Source organism: Calypte anna, chromosome 10 (genome assembly GCF_003957555.1).
Source record: "Calypte anna isolate BGI_N300 chromosome 10, bCalAnn1_v1.p, whole genome shotgun sequence".
Taxonomy (NCBI): domain Eukaryota; kingdom Metazoa; phylum Chordata; class Aves; order Apodiformes; family Trochilidae; genus Calypte; species Calypte anna.
The window spans coordinates 9877766-9883765 of NC_044256.1; positions in this window are offsets into that span (position 1 = coordinate 9877766).

A 6000-nucleotide genomic window follows, 5' to 3' on the forward strand; every position below is an offset into this window, starting at 1 on the left:
ATAAAGAAAAAAATCTAAATTAAAGTGATTCTACGATTCTATTGTGAGGAGCCAATGTGAAATCTGAATGCATGTACACAGGTTGCAGTTTAACAGATGTGGGAAATCTGCAAACATGGTATAAACAGTGTAGCAAGAGAAAAATGCCAAGACTAAATCAGAAAAATAATCCCCCACAACAAACCCAGAACAGAACCTGAGAGCTGGATGGGATTTTGTCTCTTTGTCCTCTTTTGTTTGCTTTTTACCAGCATAAATGCAACCTAAAAACCCTCCCCAGTTAAGATTATCGCAGTTTGAATCTAATAGGAAAAAGAAGTTTCTGTTTGAGTGCAATTAATTATCTTCTGAACTGTCTTTAATAGCTTGAATCTCTAACCTGGACAATTCTGACTTTGTAATGGCAATCACAGTAATAAGGTAAGCAAACCCAGAATGCTGGTTTTTTGGGGGGCATGTATAGTGGAGCCCTTTCTGCTCCCCTAGCAGCAAAAGGGGATGCCTGAGACAGCCATTCTGGGTTGTGTCATGGGCTGCTCTGCTGCAGCTCTGTGTGTGCTTCCAAGGTATTCCAGGCACTGGCCTTACCCTATTTTCTGGGTGAACTTTTGTTTCTGAGTGCATAACCTATGCTATAATTGCAGTGAAATGTTAAACACTGAATAGTCTGACTTCTTTGCCACTGATCATCGTTCAGTTGGTAAAAGGACAGATTATTTCTCATGATCCTTTAAAAGACAAAAGCCTTGGTATGGAATAGTTAAAATGAAAACTGAATCATACTTATTGTAATTCTTGTCAGGTATTTTTATCCTTGTATAACTACACTAATAAATGTGATGGAAATGGTATAACTTAATCAATATCGTATTGCGTCAAGCTTGTGATATATACAGTAGGCATTCTCATTACTATGTTGTAATTACTCTCTATTCCACAGTAAAAGCAGTTTCAAGATTACTTTTCTTCTTTATTGCTGGTAACTGTAAATCAGTCATTAAAATTTTTAGCTGTAGCAGAATGAGCGTATTGTTTAATTTCAAAACATATGGTTAGAATTCAGGTTTTTTTTTTCTTCTTAATGCTCTCTCCCCAGCAGAGTCCAGCACTTGGTTTAACATGTGACCTGGAAAATCCCAAATGCTTAGAGCTCAGAACTTCATAGTTTCCATTCATTACAGTACTGCTGCAGAGGAAAGCACAAAAGGTTTATTAACAGCTATATGTGCAGTAGCTGGATGCGTGTTAAGTGAAACTCCACATGGTGGAAGCTGACATTTAATGACTGCCTTATTTTTTGCATTGGGTACAAATAGTGCAACTACATATTCATTGTTATAAGCCAAAGCTCTGTGACTGTAGCTCTGACTGTTCCTTTATTACTGGGGTAGACCTAAAAATTGTTGGGATGCTTAGAAACTGAAATGGTTTTTCTCAAGGCTCAGTTAATACATTTGCTTGCAAATCTCTACAGATATGATTTGCCAGCAGTGGGGCTGACAAGAGCCCACTGGAGCTGCCCCATGTGTTGCACGTATTCCCAGTTATAGGATGATGTCTGTAGTCACTACCTTGCTGTATGGCTCCTCCATTCATATTTCAGCTGCATCTGGTCTTGATCTTTATTCCATATGGAACTTATCTGAAATCCTTCTCTGCCCACTCATTGTATCTGAGTGCTGGAGATTTGCCCGTGAGAGCTTTTAGGATTTACACTCTCTCATTGTTCTATCTGCAAATTGCACTTGTATGGTCACACAAATACAGTTTTGTTGTTTTATAAATACTTGAGTAGCCCAGCTATCATATGTCTAGTACACAACTATTATGAAATAAGTTTTATAGTATTTCTCTCTACCAGACAAAGGGAAAAGTTGATTTAAAGTCAAATGTGAAGCACAGACTTTCATCTGTGTCCCTTGATCCATACCTGAGCTGCTAGGTTATCCATTTCTGCTAAAGAAAAGATTGAGAAGCTGCCTCTCTGCTTTGCTACTCAAGCTTTCATTCTTCAAACTGAGCCTTAACACCTATCCCAGGAAGCAGTCTCTCCTTTCTTTTGACTACTAAATTGAACAGAACATCTTCTGCACTATCATCTTTGTGCTTGATTTGTCTGTTTTAGACTGTAAGGACATATAAATAGGATTAAATCTTTTAGGTTCTAAGTGTAAAATGTAAGATTATAGGGTTTTTTCTGACAAAGAATTTCTTAAAACCATTTAAATAAGGTCTGCCCTAGGATGTACTGTTTCTAATATTTTGCTTCGTAGTTTATAATGTTATATCTCTCATATCCAAGCACCATTTCTACTGAATGTATTAGAGCAAAGCATCTCCCATATACTCCCATCTCCATTTCATATTCATGAAATGTACTGTAACAGATTTTAGGGTTTTTTTTTCTTCCAGTTTTGCTATAAGTGTATGTATTTTATGAAGAAACCTACCTGCACCATTACTGGCAAAGCATAAAACATCAATATCAAGGATAAGTTGATTCTCAGTCAACAACTTTGTCATGTCAGAAACTTAGTTTCTTACTGCTCTCTTGAAGTTGATCAATATGCATATACATAGATTGCATTTTTAATATATTTTGGTTGCAATAAAGCATCTACTGGAGTCTGTGAACACTATGTTTTATTTAGAATTCAAATAATGGGAAAGATGCCTGTATTACTTGAATTCTTACTAGTGTGTCAGTAGATCTTCAAAGATTTAGATTTTTGTTAGGTCTGATTTAGGCAGTGCATGGACATCCTGTGTTGCATGGATAGGTATGGAAAAATGCAGTGTTTTCTGCCTGAATACCTACTGTAGTATGGACGTTATGCTCTCCATTTATGCTGAGTCTTCTTTAAGAAGAGCTGAGGAAGCAGTGACAGACTGAGGCTGCAGCCCAGTACTGGTTCTAACCTGTGCTGTAATGTTTTTAGAATATCTTATTTACAGCTAGGTCTGAAATGTAGTTAAAATCACCTCAATGCCTTATAAAGTACTGTTATGAGACTTCAATCCCCAGTGAAATAGAGTAGAAAAATATTGTACTTCTGAGCAATTTATATGCTGCTGAACTGCCTCTAAATCTTGTTAGGTTATCAGAAAGTATAATTTTGTCAGAAATGGGTATTTTCACCTGCTTAAATAGGCTGGGATTTGAGTTGATTAGCACAGGAAAAGTAATTAATGGGTCTGACCCAAATTCTGACTGCTTATACTGAGAAAGGAAGAGGGAACAATAAATATTGATACAGCATTGAACAAATACTGCAACTTTTAAAGAAGGAACAGTTAAAGGGGGAGGTAAGCTTAATAACATGTATGCTTACAGACAGAGGAAAGCAGCACAGCTAGAGTAGTGCCTGCTTTTCTGTTGTGTTTGGTTTTGTGGTTTGGTTTTTTTTTTTTTGTTCTGTTTTGTTAGAGTTTTTTAGGTTTTTTTGTTTTGTGTTTTTTTCCACTAAAGCAATAACTTGTACTATTTCCTCTTACCATATGGAAAATAAACTCCTATGAAAACTGAGCAGACTAAATGTTTGTGTTAATTTTTTGGCCATGAGGACATCGTTACATTTCTGTTCATTTGGAGTGGTGTAGAATAAGATTTTCTATTATAAACTGTAGTTTGAGTTGCCTGGGTATTTCATACTCTGGTACTACTTTGATTATATTTGGTTTTATCTTTTTAAAGATACTTCACCATTCTTTTCTGGGCTGATGATTTGTTCTGTGCTTAGAAAGATGTTATATATGCAAATTGATGTAGATTGGCAAAATCTTGCATTTATGACCTTGCATTCTAAGTGATCAAAAAATGAAAGCTACTGTCCCAAACTGAAAAAGCACCCATTAATGCAGTTGCTGGAAAATGTCTTTTGAGGAAAACCTTTGTGGAAATCTCACTGGTTAGGCCATGACCCTCACTTGTGTTTGTGAACAGGGAGTTAAACATCATTACTTTGAAGCCATTTTACTCACCATTTCAGATTTCACTACAGGTGGGATACTAATAATAAAGCAAGAATTTTGCTCTGCTTCCTCTCTTCTGGAGTTGGGAAAATACACTTTACAGAATTTTTCTCTATGGAATCACTAATGCAAGGGATAAAGCCAGGTTGCCTTTTGTCCCCCTTCTTATAGTGTCTAGAGAAAGCTAGGGAACAGCTACCTCTCAAAGCCATTTCCCTGCCTGCTGCTGTCTTTGGGAATTATTCTTAATTCTTGTGGTGGTCACTGAAGTTATTTAAAATACTTTCCATATGTTGTTGAATTATTCTCTTTATTATGAGGGTTGAATATCTGATGGCTGTATTTTAGACTTTGTGTCTAAGATGCAAGTAAAACACTGTTAAACCAACAACAGATGCTGCCTGTTACTGAGCTGTGTTTCAGCAAGCTTTGAAATAGTTTTCTGCTTCTAGTCTGGAAGATGGGTCATCCTTGTTTTCATCTCTGTTTTCAAATTATGTGTAGGAGGAAAATTCCACAACTTCATGGTACTATGAGAAGGCAGAGAAAATTTTGTTGCTAGGAAACTATGGAGGACATATACTGGACTGTCTTTCCAGAATGTCTTACAGTTAACATCAGTTATTTCCTTAACTTCTCTAATCCCATTTGTTATGCAAACAACCACATTTTTTCTGATAATCACAATGTTTGTTACATGCTTATGTATATTACCAAATATATTCTGTGGCTCTTTTTTTAAAAATTGTTTTCTTCTATTCTTCAACACACAAGAAAACAGTCTGCAAAATGTTTCAGATCATTTGAGTTTTGAAAGCTAATATTTATCCACATGATACCCAGCCATCCTCAATTATTAGACTGTGGTAAAAAAAAATCCAATATTCGTGGGGCTCAACATCTTGCATAGAAACAATAGATTTTTATTGGGATGTTATTAGGAAAAGTTTTAAAGCATACAGTGTTTTGCAGGTTGCTGTGTCTGGTTGCTCCTTGACACCAGATGTTGTGCCAGCTGCATGGTGGATCTGCACATAGGAAAGGTGACTGAATCAACACTGGAGTTCAGTCCAGAAATGATGCACCTGTGACTTGAAATAGTGATGCAGAAACTGAGATCAGTCTTGGTACAGAGCTCCTGCTGAGAGGAGTAGAACTCTTTGGACTAACAGGACTCATAATCTCTGAGAGGCAATTGTAGAGACAGAACAATTTTTTTTTTTTAATGAATCAATCCAGTAATTTCCACAGACTTCACTCAAACTGCAGAATTTTAAGAGACTTGTTTGTGGTTTCTGTAGAGCTTCATGTGATTTTTAGAACAGTATGGAAACATCATCTGCATCTGACAGTGTGTGGGCATTACTTCATGACCATTTCTGAGAGAATGGCAAAAAGCACTCTGCTTCCCACCTATCTATAAATAACTAAATATCATCAATCCAGATAAAAAATTACATTTTATGAATAGTCTTGGGAACATGCAACACTGGAAATTAGATTAGAAGTAGTCCTACAACTTTTCCAGTAAAGATAATTACTGGGAATTACTTAGAAACTTGCTCAGATCACTTTCAGGTGAACTATTTCTCTTGCACACACCAAGAGACTCAGGGTACCTACAAATACAATATATGAAGTGTTTGAATCCAGCTCTGACAAGAATTGTTCTGCAAGTAGAAAGATCTAGAACCTCTACTTTGAATGACTAAATTTTTGGATTATAGATCTTGGGTCAAAACGAAATAAACCAACAGATTTCAGACATGGTCTATGGGTTAGTTATATAACAAACCTTTCAGCTCTCTATCAACAGCTACAATGAGCAGCAAACTGAGTCACTGCAGGGATTCATTATGGATATCACAAGCCCAAGGGCAGATCAACTGCTGCAGCAGGTATTTAAATGAAAGAATTTGAAGAATGATAGAAAGCCATCACAAAGTCTACCAAGTGAAATGCTGCAGGAGGGCATCACCATGCTACATCATTAGATAAAGAAATGAGATAAGGTTCCCACCATTCTGA